Raw genomic sequence first — 27,264 nt, 5'->3', positions numbered from 1 at the left:
TTCGATGGCAGAAGCTCTTGCGTGTCAGGGAATGTTTTACACCTCTGCACCATTATTCGGGTTGTAAGCTGGTAGGCTCTTGAGTCTGGGCAGCACGCAAATTCCTTTTATTCAGTGAACGGAATGTCTTTACTCTCGTATCTCTAGTCACTGTAAGTACCCAAAATGTTTGGTCATATTACTGTCAAACCAGTGATCTCTTATCTATTATTTTTCACAATGCGCGTGATACGCAGGGATAAGTTTTTTTAAACATCTCTTCTTGAAAAACTTAATGTTTCTATTAAATAAGGAAGACTGCGACGGCGGTGTTAAGCTCACTTCACAGAATCGACTAAATCGCAACAGCATGTTTACATAATTTATTCGTGTTAGACAAGTGACACTCAGAAATTGATATCTGATCGTATTATCAAGATACACTCCTGGAAATTGAAATAAGAACACCGTGAATTCATTGTCCCAGGAAGGGGAAACTTTATTGACACATTCCTGGGGTCAGATACATCACATGATCACACTGACAGAACCACAGGCACATAGACACAGGCAACAGAGCATGCACAATGTCGGCACTAGTACAGTATATATCCACCTTTCGCAGCAATGCAGGCTGCTATTCTCCCATGGAGACGATCATAGAGATGCTGGATGTAGTCCTGTGGAACGGCTTGCCATGCCATTTCCACCTGGCGCCTCAGTTGGACCAGCGTTCGTGCTGGACGTGCAGACCGCGTGAGACGACGCTTCATCCAGTCCCAAACATGCTCAATGGGGGACAGATCCGGAGATCTTGCTGGCCAGGGTAGTTGACTTGCACCTTCTAGAGCACGTTGGGTGGCACGGGATACATGCGGACGTGCATTGTCCTGTTGGAACAGCAACTTCCCTTGCCGGTCTAGGAATGGTAGAACGATGGGTTCGATGACGGTTTGGATGTACCGTGCACTATTCAGTGTCCCCTCGACGATCACCAGTGGTGTACGGCCAGTGTAGGAGATCGCTCCCCACACCATGATGCCGGGTGTTGGCCCTGTGTGCCTCGGTCGTATGCAGTCCTGATTGTGGCGCTCACCTGCACGGCGCCAAACACGCATACGACCGTCATTGGCACCAAGGCAGAAGCGACTCTCATCGCTGAAGACGACACGTCTCCATTCGTCCCTGCATTCACGCCTGTCGCGACACCACTGGAGGCGGGCTGCACGATGTTGGGGCGTGAGCGGAAGACGGCCTAACGGTGTGCGGGACCGTAGCCCAGCTTCATGGAGACGGTTGCGAATGGTCCTCGCCGATACCCCAGGAGCAACAGTGTCCCTAATTTGCTGGGAAGTGGCGGTGCGGTCCCCTACGGCACTGCGTAGGATCCTAGGTCTTGGCGTGCATCCGTGCGTCGCTGCGGTCCGGTCCCAGATCGACGGGCACGTGCACCTTCCGCCGACCACTGGCGACAACATCGATGTACTGTGGAGACCTCACGCCCCACGTGTTGAGCAATTCGGCGGTACGTCCACCCGGCCTCCCGCATGCCCACTATGCGCCCTCGCTCAAAGTCCGTCAACTGCACATACGGTTCACGTCCACGCTGTCGCGGCATGCTACCAGTGTTAAAGACTGCGATGGAGCTCCGTACGCCACGGCAAACTGGCTGACACTGACGGCGGCGGTGCACAAATGCTGCGCAGCTAGCGCCATTCGACGGCCAACACCGCGGTTCCTGGTGTGTCCGCTGTGCCGTGCGTGTGATCATTGCTTGTACAGCCCTCTCGCAGTGTCCGGAGCAAGTATGGTGGGTCTGACACACCGGTGTCAATGTGTTCTTTTTTCCATTTCCAGGAGTGTAGATACAGGACCAATATGTAAACATAAAGGGAAGATCGCTTTTGGATTTCGAAATTAGATTCGCGTCTTCGGCAAATTGTGTCGCTTGTAAACGTGGTGGTAGACAGGCGGCGTGCGGCACCGGGCCCGTCGTAAGAACACTACGCTGTGAGCCGGTATTTGCCCCTCCCTGCTTCTTGGGCGTCGTTATATCAGAATAACACAATAACAGCCAAAATACTTAAATGATTTATTCACAGCAATACTGGTTACAATAGTTCACAATCCATAGTCATTACACAAGTCCAGGGCACTCCAGTTCACATCCGAGATAGTTGAGACAGTATCCTAAATTGCACAGGGTTCCTAGTACGTGCGGTCACTTGTCACGAGTACGGGCGAAGGCAGGCGGAGGACTCGCTCTACGATGTTGCTGCCGTGGCCGATATACCGTCCTGGTAGTCCGGGAATACAGTGTGTGGTGGCCGAGTGGAAATTCGCTTCCATCTCGCGGTAACGGCCCTCTACTGGTCATCTCGAAATGGACTTTCGGCCGGTCGGCGAATCTGTATGCCCGGTCCGCGTGCGTTATCTTTGCAGCTACGCGGCTGACCGCGCTTTGCGCGTGTTGACGTCCGCCGCTGTCGGCCGGTGGCTGACTGATGGCGGATACCACAGGTGTAAACGCTACAGTACCATGTAATACGTTGTAGCTTCAGCCACACATCAGTTTGTGACCTACACTGACGAGCCAAAGCACCGTGACCACCTGCTCAGTAGCTTATTCGTTCGTCTTTGCAACTCCGTAAACCACTGACTCTGCGTGTCAGGGATCCGACAGTGTATTTGTTTGGAGTTTATGTGGCATTAGATACATACGCACAGGTCATGTAATTCGCTAAATAACGGGTTGCTGATTTGCGATCGCTGTGATGTCGCCCGATAGTCACCCATATCGGTTCCATAGGATTTGCAACAGGTGCATTTTGTCACCGAAACACCAACGTGAGTTCACTATTATGCTGCTCAAATCACTGTGGCACGGTTGTGGCTCGGAGACACGGACAATTACACTGCTGAAAAATGACGTCGCCATCGGGGAAGACATCATTATGAAGGGATGTAGGCGATTCGTAGCTGTCGGCGTATCTTCGGTTACTACCACAGATCCCATGTAAGCGGAGGAGAATGTCTCCCATAGCATAACACTGCTTCCACCAGCCTGGGTCCGTGGTGTGCTGCACGTTTCGAGCCGCCGTTCACCTCGATGACGGCGTTTCTGGAGACTCGACGGTGCCCATGGCCCCGTGCCCACTGCTATCGTAACTGACGATGTCACGGGGGTCAACATGACAACACATAGGGGTAGTCTTCTGCAGATCTCCATGTTCAAGAAGATACGATGATCGGTGTGCTCCAAAACAGTTGTGTGTTCAAGAAAATTGTGCTCTTTCCGCACCGATGCCACAGATCACCCACATCTATCCTACTTTGAAGAGCAGACAAGCCCCCGAACCCCGCGTTCTGTGAAGAGTCGTGGACATCCAGCCATTTAGTGCCTAGTTCTACTGTCCTTCTACCTCTTTCCGTGGAAGCTCACGACAGTAGCATGTGAACATTCGACAAGCTTCGCCGTTTTCTAAAGACTCGTTCACTGTGTAATAATCTGCTGTTTGTCAAAGTCGCTTATCTCACTGATTTTCCCCATTTGCAGCCAGTATGTTCGCTCTGGTGATAACCCGTCAGTGTATGTTCGGCTTAGATACTATTGTTACCGCGTCACGTGCCCACAAAGCCACCAGGCGGCGTTCAACATCGTCGTGGGCAGTGGTCATAATGTCTTGACTTATCGGTTTATATTACGAGTCACTTTGAAATGTGTTTTCTCTTTTAGTCCAGGACGGCACGGTAATGTAATAAACGGAATGGTAGCAGAGAGAAGGAATAGGTCAGTGTTACAACAAATAAAACCTGACTGCAAGTCAGAAGGTCGGATACTAAAAAAAAACTTGACCTGTCTTGGGAAAATTATGGGAGGAGTGATTCGGCAGAAAAGACGTTACCGCTGGGCGAGACCGAAGGCACAAGTAGAAGAAAGCGGCAAAAGATGATTTTGTTGAATTCTACGTCTAACTTGAATGAACTTTCGAATTCTCTTGACTACACCACGTGTGGCTGTTGTGAGGTCGTCCTAATGTGAGTTATGTCACAAATAAGAATAGACATTTACTCTATACCAGCAAGGTACGACAAATAGATATTTATCGTGCGACGTAACGAAAATACCAGCTGAAAGTAAGAGGGTCAATCATTATGAAATGGAAAGGTAACAAGCTCAAATGGTTCAAATGGCTCTGAGCATTATGGGACTTAACATCTATGGTCATCAGTCCCCTAGAACTTAGAACTACTTAAACCTAACTAACCTAAGGGCAGCACACAACACCCAGCCATCACGAGGCAGAGAAAATCCCTGATCCCGCCGGGAATCGAACCCGGGAACCCGGGCGTGGGAAGCGAGAACGCTACCGCACGACCACGAGATGCGGGCAGTTATGTCACAAAATCAGTTTCAGATTGCCCCGTCGTTATCTGTCCAGTTCACCACATTATTGTACAACCATGCCATCTGAAGCGAGGTATTCGTAGCTCTATGACTGCATATGGGGCCATGTTGCACCCCATGCAGTTTGTGAAGATCCCAATTCATGGAGAGGACGTCTTTTCTACTCGGAAATTTCAGAATTCCTTCTTTACTTCTGATAAGTGAAAATGTATTTTCTTTTTTCGATTGACGTATTCGGCTCCATAGGTAATTTATCGATGTACACATCCACAGTTTAACAAGGCTGTCACGTCCAGAGTCTTGTTTGTCCACAGTCAGTAAACTACTGCTGCGATTCCGACGAGCAACATGTGGAGGGGCGGCCTAGTGGGAAATGTGGAGAGGTGACGGGCAAGTATTCTGCTGCTGTTTTCGTGTTATGTCGGGAAATAGCGCCAGAACCGGCTTGGCGTGCGCTGTACGAGGAAACGACAGACCAAGGACTGAGGACTTCGGTTGTGCCCTGTCCTGCCAAGGTCCGCAGCCACCTTGACTGCAGAACACAGCCGAAACCGCCGCTGCATCAAGCAGTTGACGGAATTCCCCTTCTCCCGTGAATAGTGCCACAGCCATAAAAAAAGGAAAGATGTATAGTGGTTGCTAAAATTACAATATCACCCGCTGCGATGGGCAGTGTTAAACATGCGGTTTAGTAGAGTCGCAGACATTTGTTCCTAGAAATTCGAGAGAATTCTGTAATGAATAAAAAGCCTTCGACCCATATTCCAGGAGGTGGCAAGTGTCCCCAGCCGCACCCGCTTCTCCCTCTTGCCCGGAATTTTGCCTTTCGCAGGCTCTTACCAATATTTTATCTTTCACTTTTACTTGTTTTTTAATATATTTGTTTACTTTGGACTTCCTACCTCTCCACCGCCCTTTCTTTCGCTGGGCAATTTATTTAACTTCAGAACAACTCAACTATCCAGGAAAGGCTCACAGCTTCTCTAATGCCAGTAGCTGTCGCATACTGTACTATATTTTACGCATTACTACTTCCACATCAAGTTGTCCTAATGGACTATTAAAAAGGCACAAAGTTTGATGTAAATCTGTCATCCGAACGTCGTGGCCTGCCCCTGTCAGGTGAGGTTTTCATTTGAAGCAATTTGAAGAGAAATGCTTGTCGTGCAAGTGAGAGATTTAGTTTACATTTCATTGCTGCTAGCTAAGACTGGTTGGTTGGTTCATTTGTGGGAAGGGACCACACAATGAGGTAATCAGTCCCATCGGATTAGGGAAGGATGGAGAAGGAACTCGGCCGTTTCCTTTCAAAGGAACTATCCTGGCATTTGCCTGAAGCGATTTAGAGTAATCACGGAAAACCTAAATCAGGATGGCCGGACGCGTGTTTGAACCGTCGTCCTCCCGAATGCGAGTCCAATGTGCTAAACCCTGCGCCGCGGTGCTGTGCTTCGAGAGCTGCCTTACGATTTGGCTGAAAATTTGAAACCGACACACATATATAACAGAGAAAAGAAATTGTCACGTAGAGATGTCTACCAAAACTTCATGAAGAAGCACCCAGAACAGATTTACAGAAAACATCAACGCACAGTTAGATGCATTTCGTCTGGTCCAATCGACTACGAGTTTAAAAGGTTTTCTAACCAACTGTTTTTTATTGTCTTGTACTTTTAATGTATAAATAATATAATTTGTGTGGCAACCACAGAACAACTTTTTTATTCAGAAATCTATATTTTGTTGTATAGCCCAGACTACCCGACACTTTGCTTAACATCCCGAATTGCACGTCTTAGAAAATCTTATCTTGCAGTGCGTTGTTTTTTTAGAAATAATTTTTTCACTGTTTACACGAAAACAAACGTTCAAGTAAAGGTTTTATGTAGTTGAACCTTATTTCAAAACAACGGCAGGAGTTTTATACCTATTTTGGTTAACGCGGCTTTCCAAGCCCTCGTTCCCCTACTGTAAGACGTTTCAAATCCATGCAAAAACTAATAATGCGTGTTTACCATACGCATTCGTTTAAAAAAATTATGAGTGGTTCCTTTTCCGTCTAATTTCGGGCTATATTCTGCATAATCGTGTGCCTTGGTATTTCCCATATATTCTCGCGTTTCTCACGCGTGTTATCTGCCTAGTTTCAAAAAAAAAAAAAAAAAATGGTTCAAATGGCTCTGAGCACTATGGGACTCAACTGCTGTGGTCATAAGTCCCCTAGAACTGAGAACTACTTAAACCTAACTAACCTAAGGACAGCACACAACACACAGCCATCACGAGGCAGAGAAAATCCCTGACCCCGCCGGGAATCGAACCCGGGAACCCGGGCGTGGGAAGCGAGAACGCTACCGCACGACCACGAGATGCGGGCTGCCTAGTTTCACCTTTGGCTTACAGCACTACGCAGTTCCCGACGTAAAGCACGAGGAAATACTATTCCACTAAAACTGAGAGCATCGTAAGTAAAATAAAATCACATTATTATGTGGAAAATATTTATACCATTTTGTAAATACAACTAATGACTTTTGAGATTAATTAGCACGCTACCAGAGCGCCTTCAGAAAAAGAATAGGAAGTTAATGTACGGTGGAGTAATTAGCTCCCAAGTGTAAACAGCAGTTAAACTGTGAGCTTGAATTTCATTCGGAACTCGGACGCCTGCTTAAGGTCGGGCGTCAATTTCGTTTTTTGAGGAGACCGAGTATCGTGCCACAAGATACGGCTTTTAATCGTTCAGAAAACTTTGGACGTTACGTTCGTTGAGCTGCGATAGATATTTCCATGCAGATTTCATCTAACGCAGAAAGAATTTGCTTACATCGAATATTTTGTGCCTTTGGATCAATAAATTACCTAAAACTTTTCTAAGACGATTTTGTAACAAGTTACTATCGTTTTATTGCAGACTAGTTTCATTTCAACTGCAGGTCACTGGTATTCTGTAATCCACAGGAAAGCCGTATGTGCTTACAAAGTATTCCTGGTTTCTCTGTAATATGCACGAATATTTCAGTGACTCCTTTGCTTTCTTTTATTTCAAATTTAGCGTAGGGCTACAACCGCTTCTAATAACTTGCATACATCTGTTCAGCTTATTGATTTATTTAACTTGATCTGCTTAGAATCATCAGAGCCTCTTTCACATCGGACCAGGATTTCGCACACGCAGCACCTTGGCCGCACTGTACGTACACGACGGCATTAAGAGTCAATAGAGTTAAATGGCCACGATAGAGGAGAAAAGTGCGCGAAAAATGTTTGGAGAATGGACACGGAAACAATTGGATACCCATTCATTATAACGTACTATCAAATATGACATCATTTTACAGCTCAGGAAAAGACAGTACCAACTGGTTCAAATGGCTCTGAGCACTATGGGACTTAACATCTGAGGTCATCAGTCCCCTAGACTTAGAACTACTTAAACCCAACCAACCTAAGGACGTTACACACATCCGTGCCCGAGGCTGCATTCGAACCTGCGACAGTAACAGCAGCGCGGTTCCGGACTGAAGCGCATAGAACCGCTCGGCCACACAGGCCGGCCGTACCAACTGTATTATGGGATTATGGAATTACGATCTAAAATATACTCCTTCACCATCCATTTAAAATGGAAGATTTGCTCGCGTTCAAAAGTTTTCTTTGCGTTCGTCAGTCCAATCACTGAGCTCATCAGCGATCTTTTAATAAGAACTACAAGAAGAGTGCATGAATACTAGAATTCAGCGGAAGGCCTGCGTTAGTCACTGTAGGAGTATGCAAAATCCGTTGCAGGTCAAGTGAATGTTGGAAAAAAAATTACGTCCGGTTTAAGGATGACAAGAAAAATTCACGTATGTTTCAAAAAGATGATGCGACCTTGGCAAGTCACAGGCTGAGACCGAGGGCAGCCATACGATATTTGTAAGGGGGGGGGGGCAGACATGACGGTATGGAGTATTTTTGATATTTTGGCTGATAGATTCCGACTTGAAGTAGCCATAAAAATGTTCCAGTTCAGACCCTGTTAAAAGCCTAACAGTAGCGACTTTTAAATGATTTTCTTGAAAAAAAAGAAATAGTTTCGCCCTCTTCCCCTCCTCCCCCTCCCCTCCCTCCGCTCCTAGCAACCGAGTATGAGAGCCCTTGGCTGGGACCAGCCGATCGTCAGCTGTGTCCACACCTACCAGTTGCTGCGCTAGAGTGAAGGGAGGGCTCAAAGAAAGAGGGCTCAAATAAACTGCGGAAGATCAGTTGTAGAATTTTGGAACACTTATTATGTTCGAGTATAATGACTTTTCTGGAAACTAGAAATCTACTCTGTAGGAATGAGCATGGGTTTTGAAAAAGACGATCGTGTGAAACCCAGCTCGCGCTATTCGTCCACGAGAGTCAGAGGGCCATAGACACGGGTTCCCAGGTAGATGCCGTGTTTTTTGACTTCCGCAAGGCGTTTGATACAGTTCCCCACAGTCGTTTAATGAACAAAGTAAGACCATATGGACTATCAGACCAATTGTATGATTGGATTGAAGAGCTCCTAGATAACAGAACGCAGTATGTCATTTTCGAGGGAGAGAAGTCCTCCGAAGTAAGAGTGATTACAGGTGTGCCGCAGGGGAGTGTCGTAGAACTACTGCTATTCACGATATACATAAATGACCTTGTGGATAACATCGGAAGTTCACTGAGGCTTTCTGCGGATGATGCTGTATTATTTGTAACAATGGAAAATTGTACTGAAATGCAGGAGGATCTGCAACGAATTGACGCATGGTGCAGGGAATAGCAATTGAAACTCAATGTAGACAAGTGTAATGCGCTGCGAATACATAGGAAGAAAGATATTTATCATTTAGCTACAATATAGCAGGTCAGCAACTGGAAGCAGTTAATTCCATAAATTATCTGGGAGTAGGCATTAGGAGTGACTTAAAATGGAATGAGCATATAAAATTAATCTTCGGTAAAACAGATGCCAGACTGAGATTCATTGGAGAATCCTAAGGAAATGCAGTCCGAAAACAAAGGAAGTAGGTTACAGTACACTTGTTGGCCCACTGCTTGAATACTGCTCACCGGTGTGGGATCCGCACCAGATAGGGTTGTTAGAAGAGATAGAGGAGATCCAACGGAGAGCAGTGCGCTTCGTTACAGGATCATTTAGTAGTCGCGAAAGCGTTACGGAGATGATAGATAAACTGCAGTGGAAGACTCTGCAGGAGAGTCGCTCAGTAGCTCGGTACGGGCTTTTGTTGAAGTTTCGAGAACATACCTTCACCGAAGAGTCCAGCAGTATATTGCTCCCTCCTACGTATATCTCGCGCGAAAAGACCATGAGGATAAAATCAGAGAGATTAGAGCCCACACAGAGACATACCGACAATCTTTCTTTCCACGAACAATACGAGACTGGAACGGAAGGGAGAACCGATAGAAGTACTCAAGGTACCTTCGCCACGCACCATCAGGTGGCTTGCGGAGTACGGATGTAGATGTAGAAGACGAGAACAATTTCATTAAACAGAAGACTTCAAACTACACAAGCTGCTGTAACACAATTCCCGAACCAAGTTCAGCGCCCAGCTATCCTTATTTTTCTTTTATTTATTAGGTTTTGAAGTAAAAACCCTAAAGCATCATATTACGTAACTGGTACATCTGATGATTAAAACAGTTTTTGTAAGTACACTCAGAATACATGAAAATTGATAACAGGTCATTAAGGTAAACCATTTTACGGGTAAAAAATGCCATGATGAGATAAACACGGCAGGTGTTAGTATAGACTAGATGATAATTCTTCTGCCGCCACCTTTGTATATATCGCATAGATGTCATATGAATAAGATAATAGTGATTGGAATGTTTGCATAATATGACTGTTCCGCTGCTCAGTATGCGTATCAGGCAGAAAAACCACTAAAATTTATTTTAAGTGCTCTCGAGGAATTTAGAAAAATTACTATAATAGAGACCTGCATAAGACTACCCCAAAGCCCCATTGCAGGCTACAGCCTCTGGTATACACCCAAGATCTGATTACACCATCACGCATATTTCCTCCATTCCATAACCTGTAAAGCTTTCCCTAAACTAACCTATTGCAAATGCTAAAAAACAGGTACGCAACACCTGCACACAACTTTACGATGTGTGGAAAGAAGTAATACATTCCCCACAACATCTTCACTCCGACTTTTGGAACAGTACAGTATTCTGTGATACAAAGCGCCTCCCGTGCAGTGGCCGCCACTAGAATCACTTTTAGCATCTCCAAAACGCATCCGGCGAAACGTGCCGCTCCTTGTTGGGTCTCACCTACCTCTCTTATTACCCCAAGGTGATAAAAGTCCCAGATTGACAACCAATCTCTCAGAAAAATTATCACAATCAACTTCGTAAAGCGCAAGCAATAATGCACATATGGTCCTTTGTTGTCCTTTATCGTCTTCTATTAGGCACACACCGTCGAGTACTAGAACTGGTGGACGAGTGTGTCAACACTGCCAACAGGAGCCTCCAGTTGAGCAGCTAGGTGTTTGATTGTACTCTGTCAATCGCCTCGAATGAGAATGTTCACACGTTGCAACACTGCAGGAGTCACAGTTGGATCCTGTGGCTGGCAAACGGGAGATCGGCAGAGTTTACCCGTCCTTGTTGCGGTTGTGATGACGGACGCGTCGCCCAACGACTCACCGTGCTTTTCTTCCCCGCCATGTCTCTGTAGACGTTCTGTAAACGTTTATGAATATGTGCGAAAACCAGTAGGCACATACCTTTGAGTGCCACAATAGGTGGAGGGTGTGTCAACACTAGCAACACAGACGTTCAGTTGGGCAGCGTGATCGGATAGGTTTGCCCGACCTTGTTGCGATGGTGATTACGGACGCGTCGCCCAACGACTCGCCGTGCTTTTCTTCCCCGCCATGTCTCTGTAGACGTTCTGTAAACGCTTATGAATATGTGCGAAAACCAGTAGGCACATACCTTTGAGTGCCACAATAGGTGGAGGGTGTGTCAACACTAGCAACACAGACGTTCAGTTGGGCAGCGTGATCGGATAGGTTTGCCCGACCTTGTTGCGATGGTGATGACGGACGCGTCGCCCAACGACTCACCGTGCTTTTCTTCCCCGCCATGTCTCTGTAGACGTTATGTAAACGCTTATGAATATGTGCGAGAACCAGTAGGCACATATCTTTGAGTGCCACAATAGGTGGAAGGTGTGTCAACACTACCAACACAGACGTTCAGTTGGGCAGCGTGATCGGATAGGTTTGCCCGACCTTGTTGCTATGGTGATGACGGACGCGTCGCCCAACGACTCACCGTGCTTTTCTTCCCCGCCATGTCTCTGTAGACGTTCTGTAAACGCTTATGAATATGTGTGAGAACCAGTAGGCACATACCTTTGAGTGCCACAATAGGTGGAGGGTGTGTCAACACTAGCAACACAGACGTTCAGTTGGGCAGCGTGATCGGATAGGTTTGCCCGACCTTGTTGCGATGGTGGTGACGGACGCGTCGCCAACGACTCACCGTGCTTTTCTTCCCCGCCATGTCTCTGTAGACGTTCTGTAAACGCTTATGAATATGTGCGAAAACCAGTAGGCACATACGTTTGAGTTCCACAATAGGTGGAGGGTGTGTCAACACTAGCAACACAGACGTTCAGTTGGGCAGCGTGATCGGATAGGTTTGCCCGACCTTGTTGCGATGGTGATGACGGACGCGTCGCCCAACGACTCACCGCGCTTTTCTTCCCCGCCATGTCTCTGTAGACGTTCTGTAAACGCTTATGAATATGTGCGAAAACCAGTAGGCACATACCTTTGAGTGCCACAATAGGTGGAGGGTGTGTCAACACTAGCAACACAGACGTTCAGTTGGGCAGCGTGATCGGATAGGTTTGCCCGACCTTGTTTCGATGATGACGACGAGGATGATGAAGATGATGGCGAAAGACGCCTCGCTCAACGACTCGCCGTGCCTTTGTTCACTGCCTTCTCTCCGCAGACATTCTGCAAGTGCCGGAAGAAACTCCTCTGTGCTTGGAATGCACCTCAGTTACAGACGCCATTTCGAAGGCTCCATATAGCGCCGCCACCTATCGGAACTTCGAACACCGGACTGTGCGGCTGGTCCCGGCGGAGGTTCGAGTCCTCCCTCGGGCACGGGTGTGTGTGTTTGTCCTTCGGATAATTTAGGTTAAGTAGTGTGTAAGCTAAGGGACTGATGAACTTAGCAGTTAAGTCCCATCAGATTTCACACACATTTGAACATTTTTTTGTTAGTGTTGCCAGTTCTCTATCACCGATAATGTAGCAGAACAGTAGAGGGTCCTTTATTTGCTTCTTTAATCAGGTTTTTGCAATTTGTAGCTGGTGGAAGCCCAATTAAATTCTGTTCACCATGTCTTTAACACGGTACCTAGTGTCGACGGAAAGTGTCGGTCTACGTGCCCCAACACAAATTAAATTATTTTAAAGAGCACAATTTTAAGTACACATTCGATAGAGCATTCCTAAATTCATCTAGTGTGAATCATATACGAGAGTCATTCCGTAAGTCACGACTACTATGGTATATAACACGAACGTGTGGAATCACCTTAATTGCAGTAAATAAATTCGAAAGAACACGACAAATATTACCGAAATCAACTGACGGTTTCGACCGCAATCTGGGATGGCTCGCTGCCAGCGAGTGAAAACTCGGTAGCAGGCTGGTCGCGCTACGAGATGGATTATGCCCCGTCCAACCTACTCACTGGACCTCAGTCCACGCGACTTCTACTTCATTCCAGAACTGAGGACGCCATTTCGTGGGAGGAGCTTTGCTAACAAGGCGAGTGTCCTCACACATTGATGGCAATGTCAATGCCTTTCAGCGCCTTCCGCATCGTTGGCAACGTTATGGGTATACGCTCTGGGGGACTATCTTGAAGCATAGTAGTTGATTTTGACTCCTTTTTGTTCCATTTGTACTCGTGCGCAATAAATTTCCACAGAGTTCTACTGCGTGTATTTCATTTCAGCCTTTACTGTAACTTCCTGTGCTGGAACCCTATTTTATGTTGGCATCCAGATACAACTGCCGTAACGGTTCAATACACATCGTGGGAGTTTCATGTAGTCGCATTATTGCAAAATATACGGCAGTTGCCATGACCCCAGTATTTATAGGTGGGAAATGAGGGATGAGTTAGAAAATCACTTTATTCGTTCAAGTGAAAAAAATATAAGCCTGCGAATTGCATATGTATAACAAAACTCATTATAAGTTAATTTCCTTTGTATAGTCTCTGTATAAACTCGTTCCGTCTTTCAGCTTTCCCTTCTTTCCTGAGTACCAGTTTTACCTCTGCGGTCTTGAAATTCAATACTGCTGGTTATCTTTTCTCCAAAGGCCTCTTTAATTTTTAAATAAGCTGTATCTATCTTTCCCCTAGCTATATATTCTTCTACATCTTCATATTTGTCTTATAGCCATTCCTGCTTAGCCACCTTCCACTTCCTGTCAATCTCATTGTCTGGACGTATTAATTCTCTTTCACTTTCTACGTTCTTATATTTTACACTTTCATTACCTAAATTCAAGTGTAGGCCTTATCTTTTTACCTATGCGATTCTCTGCTGTCTTCAGTATATCATCTTACAACCTACTCTTCTACCATCTCAGTCGACCGCTGTCTAACGCTCGGAGTGTTTCTTTCAACTTATTCAGGTCCCATCTCCTTAATTTCTTATCTTTCTCCTATTTATTCAGCTTTAATTTGCAGTTCACAACCAATAAATTGTGGTCACAGTCCACATCTTACATTAGAAATGTCTTACACCTTAAAATCTGGTTCCGAAAACCCTGTCTTATCATTATATAATCAATCTACAACTATCTCGCCTATATATACAACTCTCTTTTATGATTGACAAACAAAATGTTATCTACGATTAAGTTAGGCTATGTGCAAAATTATATCGGCAGCTTTTTCCTTCATTCCTTTCGCCACATGTCATATTCACCTAGCATTTTTCCTGCTCTTCCTTTTGCTACTATCGAATTCCAGTGTCCCCCACCACAACTGAATTTTCATCTTCCTAACAATCTGATTTCTTTCTTTCATTTCATCAAACACTTTTTCTGTCTCTTCATCATCTGATGAGCTAGTTGGCATAAAAGCTTGTACTAGTGTAGTGAGTGTTGGTTCCTTTTCTATCACTGCTATGAAAATGAGTTCACTATGCCATTCATAGTGGGTTCCCACTTCCCAATTTTCTTATTCATTATTAGACCTCGTCCTCCACTATCCCTATTTCGCTTTTTGTTTATAGGCGTGTACTCACCTAAACAGAAGTCCTGTTCTCCTGTCACCACACTTCTCTAAACCCCACTATATCTAACTTCAACCTATCAATTTAGCTTTTCAAATTTTCTGATATGCCTGCCCAATTAACATTCCATGCTCAAACGCAGAGGGTGTCAGTCTTTTGTTTTTTATTTCCTGGTGACACCATACTCCTGAGTAGATCGCACCAGGGGATTCGAGTGGGTGACTGTTCCTCCTCTGGACATGCCACTGGGAAAAGTAATTGCTGTAGTTTTCCCTCAATTTCAGCCATTCGCAGCACCAGCCTTGTGGGTTGATATTACAAGGCCAGATCATTCAATCATACAGACTCTTGCTCCTGCAACTACTGAAAATGCTGCTGCCACTTTTCAGGAACCATCTATTTAACCGGATCCTCAATAGGTGGCCCCCTGTTGTCCTTACACCTGTCTGTATCGTTTAGCCACAAAAACCACCACAACATGTCAGGGCCCATGGTGTCAGTTTTCTTACATACATTTTTATGCTTACTGATTCTTACAAAATGAACACAGAATAATCATCAACTGCAGCTGTTGAATTTTCATATTCGTATGTACTCTAAAGATCAAAGAGGTACACTTGACAGCAAAAAAGGTGGGCCACTGCAGAATGCAGCCAACATAGCGTACTTGCGTTGCAAGTGTTTTAAACGCCGAAATCCTATGAGGTACAGTCGTTTGACTATACGCAATGGTTTCCACAAGAGACCACAAGGGAAAATTGCTCGTTATGGCAGTGAACCCAGATGTCACGGAACCGAGCAACCGCTACGGTCGCAGTTTCGAATCCTGACTCGGGCATGGATGTGTGTGATGTCCTTAGGTTAGTTAGGTTTAATTAGTTCTAAGTTCTAGGCGACTGACGACCTCAGAAGTTAAGTCGCATAGTGCTCAGAGCCATTTGAACCAGATGTCACCTAATATCGCGATACAACAGATATTAGGTGACGTCTTATTAGAGATTAAATAGCCCCAAACGGTTGTAAATTAAACTTCATTACAATAAGTGTCACTCCAGAAGTCTAATCACATCCATTAAAATACATGACGAGTTTTTGTTCGTGATCTGAATTTGAACCTACTGTTAGCCTAACAAAGCTTCCATGTTTGATTAAGACTCGAATAGGCATAAAGAGACCTAAATTATCGAAGTTTTAACCAGTACAGACGACAAGGCCGGCTGCCAAAGCGAGGAAATAAATGACGATACGAACAGCATTGCACCAGGAAACCTATGAAGCTTATATTACCCTGAGAAATAACCACAAAAGATATGTTACAAGTGCAATGCAAAAGGGTGAAAGGCCATGAAATACAGTTGTGGTGTTGGACGGGGAGTAGAGCTCAGTACCAATATGAATTGTTAAATAAGCAGAGTCAGATATCAGATATTAAATATGTTCACCAATAGCGTGATACTGGAACCTGAAACGACGATACAAATTACTTTGCCTGACAGCGATTCAAACCCGCCATTCTTCGCTATTATCTTACAGCTACGAATAGACATGAAACATTTATTGGTTCTTCACCAGCAGCGAGATGTGCACACGTGTGCTGGAGGTAATACAAAGAATAGTTATGAGCTGTCTGGGACTCCAACTCCACGGATATCGTCGTTGTTGACCCCACATGAAGAGTTGTCAACTTTCAAATTCCCTCTCACTAATAGTTAGGGTCGCGCTGTTCATAGACACGTGGAGGACTTTGGCATCGTGAGGAAAGAAGGAAATGATGGGGCTGTGTCACTAAAAATAACAAATGAAGGTCCTATCACCTTACATAACGACTGCTTTGTGAACTAAAATAACATTAATGGTGTAAGAAAGCTTACTACAGTTTCTGCAAGCAGCGGCGTCTGCCTCTGACAGCCAAAACTAGTTCAACTCTGTTCCGGTCAGTAGCGAATGGACATGTTTACAGTTGATTTTGAACCACAGCACAGCCCTGCTTTCTCCAATTATTCATCCTGCCATTAGCGTGATAGGTCTAAGGAGTTCACCACAACCCTAAATCAGAGTAGCCTGAAGCGATTTAAAGTACCGTGTAGTGACTTCACACGGAGAAAAATAGTGGGTAAGCCATAACAAACTTTATCTCAAACGATGGCCTATATACCTCTGCTTGTGGCACAAAGACGGTGTCTTGCGTTACGCACTGCTTCACAGGTATGAGTCGTTCGCAGTTGACATGTGTTGCCAGCAGATGAGATGCCTTGCTCTCGCAGAGTAACAAATGCGACCTGGAAGACAGCACCGAGGATCTCGGTTGGTAAAAGTGCCTACTGCATGTCTTCCAATCTGGCATCCGAATGTGTTTATGTTTGTTTTGTGTTGGCGATTTCGTTTTAAACGTGGCTTAAATCAGCATCAGCAAGTCACTACATGCATATTATCGGTCGGTTTTCGATGAGAAGGTAGAATAAATTGTTGACAATTTCTCTGATATTTTTGTCTATTTTGTTCAATGATAAAACCGGAAACGCTATCACGATGCACTATACTATCACAACTGGTGTCTCATCATAATACACTATAACAAATGGCTACCACAATTAAATGTGAAGTGATTTGTCATACTCAGGTATGTTCACCAAAGTACAACAATGTGGCTCTGAGAGTAGTTCGTTAGTTTTTAGTACCAGTTCCGCAGTATACTGTTTCGTCTCCAGATCTATTGCTTGCTGGACATAGATAGACATCTAACGATGACAGCATTTCCAAAGATGTCGATCTGAGTTCGATAAAGCTGTTTGTAACTCTGTCACAGAGGAGGTAAAATGTCACTCTCACGCCAGTTAGGAACAGAGAGCTACTGCCTCTTACTTTTCATGGAGCAAGCGACCGACTGCAGCGTCTATCGCCTCCTCATTGGCCTTCTGATCTACACTCCTGGAAATGGCAAAAAGAACACATTGACACCGGTGTGTCAGACCCACCATACTTGCTCCGGACTCTGCGAGAGGGCTGTACAAGCAATGATCACACGCACGGCACAGCGGACACACCAGGAACCGCGGTGTTGGCCGTCGAATGGCGCTAGCTGCGCAGCATTTGTGCACCGCCGCCGTCAGTGTCAGCCAGTTTGCCGTGGCATACGGAGCTCCATCGCAGTCTTTAAGGGGATACGGAATCACCTATCCCCGCAATGTTAATATATGCCTACTATAGGGAACATTTTCTCACAAACTACTGGAGACAGAGAGGTAAAAATTTTACTGTATGTGCATTCATATGTTACAACAATACTGAAACAACAGTTTATTGTCAAAGTATTTTCTTACAGAGATATTGTACATTTATTTTTAAGTAAATTTTTTCCATCGCTTTTTACTAGACTATCACCCCTAAGTCTTTTGTAAATCAAGTAATTAAAAAATCGTTGTTTCAGTATGTAATAGGGACCTATGTCACTACGTCATAAAAATTTCAGACTTCTAGGTTGACCAGTACCTGAGATAATGTTCCTAGATGAAGTAAAAAGTAAACTTACGGGAAACGGAGAAAGAAGATTAAAACATTCCTGATCCGTAGCTAATACCCCCTTCACAGTCTTCATAATCATCTTCAAGTCTTCTTTTGGCACCCCTCTGCACCTGTCTTGCTTTTTTCACTAATGTCTTGATTATATTATCAGCATGCCTTAGTCTGTGCTGATCTAAAAAGAACATAGCACGTACCGTACGGGAACCAACACACATACCCAACTTTTGAAGGACCTGGCATTTAGTTATATTTCCAAGATTGAAGGTTGCCACAGCATCATACACACCAAAATGTAGTGTATTAATTCCGACAAACACTGTTTTTGGGAGACGATGCCATATCACACTATTCAAGCACTCGTTGGGGTTCTGCGTTTTTCCGTGAAGACATTTCATCAGAAGACTTCTGTCAGCCAGATCTCTGAAAATGGGCTTTATTTCTGCCATGATGGCTGATGGTAGACTGTGGTGGTGAATGTATTTCTCTCCTGTTGTTAGTCCCCTATTGTATTTACACCAGCTGTTTTCACCTTTGGGGCACAAACCATGTTGTGGATGCTCATCCGTGGATGCGGTGTGGAAATATAAAGCCCATATAGCTCTCCTCATTTCTTCAAGATTGCCTGTATTTTGCCTGATTGCAAGGCCATAGCAGTTCTGAATGTGGTCTATTATGGAATCAGTCAATCTTCCTCTGCCATCCAAGGTTTTCCCATCATCTAGTTTTTTCCCTTTCATAACTGATTTTAACCTTCTCAGCCTGGCACCCATTCTCTTCTGCACATGTCCTATACATTCAAGTTTGCTTATATTTACACTGTTCCCATATGGTTTGCTTTCCAAAACTTCTTTGAATGCTTTAGAGTCACCATCTCCCAGATATTTGACATAGCGAACATTATACCACTGTGAAGAGCGATGAAAAATTTTCTTCACCCCAGCAACCTCCATGCCACCACTACTACCATAATAATTAGCAATACAGTCATCACTGTGTTCATTTTTCAGCCTGCCTGTGCACCTACAGTATTTAGACATTATTGCAACATCAATAACCTTGCCAGTATCAACACTAGTTGCTGTTACAACACCATTGTTGGAGGTGTGGCCCCTTTTCTGCCACGTGCCATCAAACGCCACTGTGAGGTCACGACTGCCGTCATTTTCTTCCACTGCTTCTTCCACAGCAACCTGCATTGACTTCTGTGCTACATCTTCAACTGCAGATCCTAGTACATAATTGTAAGCTTCAAACTTTGAAGGTGCACTTGGAAGATTTAGAACACCACATAGCATATCACCAGCTGCTTTGCCCTTACCAATTGCTCGCAATCCATAAACTAACCTAATATTTACACTATAAAGTTCAGTTTTCTTGTATCCATTATTTACAGTTACTGAAACCGAATTTGGAAACTTACAGCTGTATTTACAAACACTGCATATTAAATTAAACTGGGCAGCCAGGCCAACATGGGATTCTACTTTCAGAGAAACGTTTCCATGACATTTTTTGCAGCACAAACTGTTTTCAAGAGCTTCACACAATATATTCGTATCAATGAGTTCAAAAACTTCATTCCCTCTATCAAGTAAATTATATTTCTCATCCAAATCTCTTAGTTTTTTATGAGAAGCACTGTTTTCATTTGGTGTAAGTTCGTTCGGCAAATCAGTAATAAGTGGATTCACATTTTCCAACAGTGATGATGATGAACTGCTTTGCTTTGCTAATGAATCATTATTTCTTTTCTTTTGCCAGTTCACACGCTTTTTAAATACTTTTGCTTTAGCTCTAGGCATTTTCACTGCGAAAAATGAAGCACTAAATACGAAATAACTCAACAACAACTACTTTCTTATATCACACTGTTTACAAAACAGTCCCGCCACAAAGTCAAAGAGTAACTTGAGGAAACCAGAAAGAAACATTTTCGGGCAACTAGTGTATAAATAGTCGCTGGAAACCGGGATATTTGAATTCATGTCACTTTAAAGGTACTGCCAAAAAGTTCATGGTCAGCCACGAAAGACGTGTATAACTAAAGCGCAATACCCGATCTCACAAATATATAAAAATAAAATAGTTATAATTGTAGTAGAGCTATGTATGATACGTCATTTTAAAGAGGAAACATGGCAGAATATAATACGCCAATAAAAAAAAAATTCGATTTTTTAACCCAAAATCCGATTCCGTATCCCCTATACCTCTGCTTGTGGCACAAAGACGGTGTCTTGCGTTACGCACTGCTTCACAGGTATGAGTCGTTCGCAGTTGACATGTGTTGCCAGCAGATGAGATGCCTTGCTCTCGCAGAGTAACAAATGCGACCTGGAAGACAGCACCGAGGATCTCGGTTGGTAAAAGTGCCTACTGCATGTCTTCCAATCTGGCATCCGAATGTGTTTATGTTTGTTTTGTGTTGGCGATTTCGTTTTAAACGTGGCTTAAATCAGCATCAGCAAGTCACTACATGCATATTATCGGTCGGTTTTCGATGAGAAGGTAGAATAAATTGTTGACAATTTCTCTGATATTTTTGTCTATTTTGTTCAATGATAAAACCGGAAACGCTATCACGATGCACTATACTATCACAACTGGTGCCTCATCATAATACACTATAACAAATGGCTACCACAATTAAATGTGAAGTGATTTGTCATACTCAGGTATGTTCACCAAAGTACAACAATGTGGCTCTGAGAGTAGTTCGTTAGTTTTTAGTACCAGTTCCGCAGTATACTGTTTCGTCTCCAGATCTATTGCTTGCTGGACATAGATAGACATCTAACGATGACAGCATTTCCAAAGATGTCGATCTGAGTTCGATAAAGCTGTTTGTAACTCTGTCACAGAGGAGGTAAAATGTCACTCTCACGCCAGTTAGGAACAGAGAGCTACTGCCTCTTACTTTTCATGGAGCAAGCGACCGACTGCAGCGTCTATCGCCTCCTCATTGGCCTTCTGATCTACACTCCTGGAAATGGCAAAAAGAACACATTGACACCGGTGTGTCAGACCCACCATACTTGCTCCGGACTCTGCGAGAGGGCTGTACAAGCAATGATCACACGCACGGCACAGCGGACACACCAGGAACCGCGGTGTTGGCCGTCGAATGGCGCTAGATGCGCAGCATTTGTGCACCGCCGCCGTCAGTGTCAGCCAGTTTGCCGTGGCATACGGAGCTCCATCGCAGTCTTTAACACTGGTAGCATGCCGCGACAGCGTGGACGTGAACCGTATGTGCAGTTGACGGACTTTGAGCGAGGGCGTATAGTGGGCATGCGGGAGGCCGGGTGGACGTACCGCCGAATTGCTCAACACGTGGGGCGTGAGGTCTCCACAGTACATCGATGTTGTCGCCAGTGGTCGGCGGAAGGTGCACGTGCCCGTCGACCTGGGACCGGACCGCAGCGACGCACGGATGCACGCCAAGACCGTAGGATCCTACGCAGTGCCGTAGGGGACCGCACCGCCACTTCTCAGCAAATTAGGGACACTGTTGCTCCTGGGGTATCGGCGAGGACCATTCGCAACCGTCTCCATGAAGCTGGGCTACGGTCCCGCACACCGTTAGGCCGTCTTCCGCTCACGCCCCAACATCGTGCAGCCCGCCTCCAGTGGTGTCGCGACAGGCGTGAATGGAGGGACGAATGGAGACGTGTCGTCTTCAGCGATGAGAGTCGCTTCTGCCTTGGTGCCAATGATGGTCGTATGCGTGTTTGGCGCCGTGCAGGTGAGCGCCACAATCAGGACTGCATACGACCGAGGCACACAGGGCCAACACCCGGCATCATGGTGTGGGGAGCGATCTCCTACACTGGCCGTACACCACTGGTGATCGTCGAGGGGACACTGAATAGTGCACGGTACATCCAAACCGTCATCGAACCCATCGTTCTACCATTCCTAGACCGGCAAGGGAACTTGCTGTTCCAACAGGACAATGCACGTCCGCATGTATCCCGTGCCACCCAACGTGCTCTAGAAGGTGTAAGTCAGCTACCCTTGCCAGCAAGATCTCCGGATCTGTCCCCCATTGAGCATGTTTGGGACTGGATGAAGCGTCGTCTCACGCGGTCTGCACGTCCAGCACGAACGCTGGTCCAACTGAGGCGCCAGGTGGAAATGGCATGGCAAGCCGTTCCACAGGACTACATCCAGCATCTCTACGATCGTCTCCATGGGAGAATAGCAGCCTGCATTGCTGCGAAAGGTGGATATACGTTGTACTAGTGCCGACATTGTGCATGCTCTGTTGCCTGTGTCTATGTGCCTGTGGTTCTGTCAGTGTGATCATGTGATGTATCTGACCCCAGGAATGTATCAATAAAGTTTCCCCTTCCTGGGACAATGAATTCACGGTGTTCTTATTTCAATTTCCAGGAGTGTACATTCGCGAAGTAGACAACGAGATTAATTGTAGCTGCTGCGTGAAAGTAATCTCACCTGCCTGAAAATATATATTTTTTTATAATTTGATGACACACCAAAATGGAAGTGTTTCAGTGTCTTTGATTGGTATACCACCAATATATAAAGTGAACGTTGCAAGATAAGGCTTTGTCATTACAATAGGTAACAAACGTATCACAGCCTCACCAGACATGATCCACTATGTTGTCGCAACATTATCATAATCTTATAGACGATTATGTCTCTAAAGGCAATGTCTTTCTTGAGCGGGCCAACACTTTAGTAGTGTATCTCGTGCGTCAAGGATACAGCGGCTTAATTACTGTTCCTAAAACGTCATGCCGAGAAGAGTGGAAAGTTGCACAGACCACCGCAATACATACCAAACAAAATAAACGTCGTCAACTGAGTTACAGATCCATTTCATTGGCATCGACATGTAGCAGGACGTGTGAACAAATTCTTTGTTCCAATGTTATGAATACCCAGAAACCTAGAAATATATACCTATTGACACCAAAACAGCATGGATTTGGAAAGCGTCACTCTTGTGAGACATACAGATGGAACTTTATTTCCACAACGTGCTGTGTACAGGGGCTCATAAATTGATTTCTTTTCTGAAAAAAAATTCATTGCTTTCCTATGAAATATCGTCTCAGTTGTGTGACTGGATTCGTGATTTCCTGTCTGAAGGGTCGCAGTTTGCAGTATCAGACAGGGTGTCACCTAATGAAACAGAAGTGAAGGATGTGATTCTGTAAGTGAAGTGATGTAGATCTTCTGCTATTCCTAATACATCTAAACTATTTAGCAGACAATCAAGACATTTCTCTTAGATTTGTGGCAGGTATTGCTGCCATCTAGTATGCCCCTTAGAAGTGCAAAGCGAATTGCAAAATGATGTTGAAAATAAATCTTCATGGTTTGAGGTTCTCCACATGATTAGAAGAAAAATTCTATTAGAGTTTGCTTAAACCATAAGTGTCACATTTAAAAATTGTCGATTCAACTAAATATTTAGCTACTACAGTCAAGATACAGCTTAAATCTGAACCGTGATACAGAAAATATTGTGGGGGAGGACACCAAAAGACCGCGTTTTATTGATAGAACACGTAGAAGATGTATCAAGTCAGTTAGAGTGACCACTATATGGATACTCTAAAAATCATATTTAAGTGCCTGGCAGAGGGTTCATCGAACCACCTTCACAATTCTATATTATTGCAGTCTCGTATAGCGCGCAGAATGAACGAACACCTATATCTTTCCGTACGAGCTTTGATTTCCCCATTCTTTTATCGTGCTGATCGTTTCTCCTTATGTAGGTCGGCGTCAATGAAATATTTTCGCATTCGGAGGAAAAAGTTGATGATTGGAATTCCGTGAGAAACTTCCGTCGCAAAGAAAAACGCCTTTCTTTTAATGACGTCCACCCCAAATCCTGTATCATTTCAGTGACACCCTCTCCCATATTTCGCAATAATACAAAACGTGCTGCCCTTCTTTGAACTTTTTCGATGTACTCCGTCAGTCCTATCTGACAATGATCCCACACCTCTCGCAGCAGCATTCTAAAAGAGGACGGACAAGCGTAGTATAGGCAGTCTCCTTTAGTAGATCTGTGACATTTTCTAAGTGACCTGCCAATAAAACTCAGTTTTTGGTTAGGTTTCTCCACAATGTTTTCTATGTGTTCCTTCCAATTTAAGTTGTTCGTAATTGTAATTCCTAGGTATTTAGTTGAATTTTCGGCGTTTAGATTTGACTGATTTGTCGTGTAACCGAAGTTTAACGAATTCCTTTCAGCACTCAAGTGGATGACCTCATACTTTTTGTTTTGCAGGGTCAACTGCCAATTTTCGCACCATTCAGATATCTTTTCTAAATCGTTTTGCAGTTTGTTTTTGATCTACTGATGAGTTTATTAGTCGATAAACGACAGCGTTATCTGAAAACTACCTACGACGGCTGCTCAGATTGTCTCCCAAATCGTTTATATAGTTAAGGAACAGCAAACGGCCTATAACACAACCTTGGAGAACGCCAGAAATCACTTCTGTTTTACTCGATGACTTTCCGTCAATTACTACGAACTGTGGTATCTCTGACAGGAAATCACAAATCCAGTCACATAACAGACGATATTCCATAAGCACGCAGTTTCACTACAAGCATGTGTGGTAGAGTCTAGTCATCTTTTTGGGTATCCCTGTACAGGATGGAATCCCTCTAGTGTAGGACTCGTGGAAGACATCGAAACAGTTCAAAGCAGGGCAGCTCGTTCTGTATCACGAAATACGGAAGACTGTGTTATGGATATGGTAAACGAGTTAGGATGGAAATCAGCGAAAGGTAGGCGTCTAACATTGCGGCGCGGTTCCTCCACTAAATTCCAATCTCCAACCTCCTCCATTGAATGCCACGTCATTTTGTTTACCGTGACATAGAAGATATTACCATTGTGATAAGAGAGACCAGTGCTTGCATAGTAAGGTTTAGTTGTTCACTACTTCCACACACTTATTGAGGGAGGAAAGGTAGAGAAAAAATTTGACAGTGGTTCAAAGAAGCAGCTGTGAAGCACTTAATTGTGAATTGCAGAGTATTCATTAGATGTGAATGTACACTCCTGGAAATTGAAATAAGAACACCGTGAATTCATTGTCCCAGGAAGGGGAAACTTTATTGACACATTCCTGGGGTCAGATACATCACATGATCACACTGACAGAACCACAGGCACATAGACACAGGCAACAGAGCATGCACAATGTCGGCACTAGTACAGTGTATATCCACCTTTCGCAGCAATGCAGGCTGCTATTCTCCCATGGAGACGATCGTAGAGATGCTGGATGTAGTCCTGTGGAACGGCTTGCCATGCCATTTCCACCTGGCGCCTCAGTTGGACCAGCGTTCGTGCTGGACGTGCAGACCGCGTGAGACGACGCTTCATCCAGTCCAAAACATGCTCAATGGGGGACAGATCCGGAGATCTAGCTGGCCAGGGTAGTTGACTTACACCTTCTAGAGCACGTTGGGTGGCACGGGATACATGCGGACGTGCATTGTCCTGTTGGTACAGCAAGTTCCCTTGCCGGTCTAGGAATGGTAGAACGATGGGTTCGATGACGGTTTGGATGTACCGTGCACTATTCAGTGTCCCCTCGACGATCACCAGTGGTGTACGGCCAGTGTAGGAGATCGCTCCCCACACCATGATGCCGGGTGTTGGCCCTGTGTGCCTCGGTCGTATGCAGTCCTGATTGTGGCGCTCACCTGCACGGCGCCAAACACGCATACGACCATCATTGGCACCAAGGCAGAAGCGACTCTCATCGCTGAAGACGACACGTCTCCATTCGTCCCTCCATTCACGCCTGTCGCGACACCACTGGAGGCGGGCTGCACGATGTTGGGGCGTGAGCGGAAGACGGCCTAACGGTGTGCGGGACCGTAGCTCAGCTTCATGGAGACGGTTGCGAATGGTCCTCGCCGATACCCCAGGAGCAACAGTGTCCCTAATTTGCTGGGAAGTGGCGGTGCGGTCCCCTACGGCACTGCGTAGGATCCTACGGTCTTGGCGTGCATCCGTGCGTCGCTGCGGTCCGGTCCCAGGTCGACGGGCACGTGCACCTTCCGCCGACCACTGGCGACAACATCGATGTACTGTGGAGACCTCACGCCCCACGTGTTGAGCAATTCGGCGGTACGTCCACCCGGCCTCCCGCATGCCCACTATACGCCCTCGCTCAACGTCCGTCAACTGCACATACGGTTCAGGTCCACGCTGTCGCGGCATTCTACCAGTGTTAAAGACTACGATGGAGCTCCGTATGCCACGGCAAACTGGCTGACACTGACGGCGGCGGTGCACAAATGCTGCGCAGCTAGCGCCATTCGACGGCCAACACCGCGGTTCCTGGTGTGTCCGCTGTGCCGTGCGTGTGATCATTGCTTGTAAAGCCCTCTCGCAGTGTCCGGAGCAAGTATGGTGGGTCTGACACACCGGTGTCAATGTGTTCTTTTTTCCATTTCCAGGAGTGTATAAATACTGTCATTGATTTCCAGGTTTGAACATTCGGCCTTATTGTCTTACACTGGTACCCGTTGTGTACAAACAACTGTACGACAGCTATGCTACGTTGGTTGTATGCAGTAGGGTGCGGCTCCCACATTGGAATTCAGAGGTTGTCGGCTCTTTGTGCTGTCGAGTGTACGTAACAGATGGAAATAATGTTTGAGGGATCGTCTTTATACAGTTGGAAACACCCAGCCCAAATGCGCTGTTTTGTGTAATTGGATGACACTGAAAAGTACTTGAATCTTGGTAGCTCAAGCACTGCATGCCCTGTTTTTCACCTCTATGATGTTGAAAAACAGTTGAAAGTGAGTAGTGGGATGATCTTAAAAAGTAGTAGAAAGTGGGTAGATGGAAGTATAATTATCTTCATTTTTTACTTATATGAGTTTTAAACTTAGGACAAACGATCTAACAAGCATGCAGGCTGTGCAAAGGTTGACCATGTTCGACACTGATGTCATAGAACTGTGGAGAATCTGTCAACCATGTAGAACATACCACGATGCGTAAGT

The 27,264-nt window shown here is 45.2% G+C and overlaps 1 protein-coding gene across 1 annotated transcript in view; it reads right to left on the bottom strand.

Moving 5' to 3' along the window:
* Positions 1 to 27,264, bottom strand: part of LOC126101511 (uncharacterized) — a 936,969-nt gene that overhangs the window by 512,158 nt on the left and 397,547 nt on the right. The gene's annotated exons all lie outside the window — the stretch shown is intronic.

This window comes from Schistocerca cancellata, chromosome 9 (genome assembly GCF_023864275.1).
Source record: "Schistocerca cancellata isolate TAMUIC-IGC-003103 chromosome 9, iqSchCanc2.1, whole genome shotgun sequence".
Taxonomy (NCBI): domain Eukaryota; kingdom Metazoa; phylum Arthropoda; class Insecta; order Orthoptera; family Acrididae; genus Schistocerca; species Schistocerca cancellata.
Note: the sequence above shows the minus strand (reverse complement) of the source record. Positions and strands in the feature narration are given on the sequence as shown.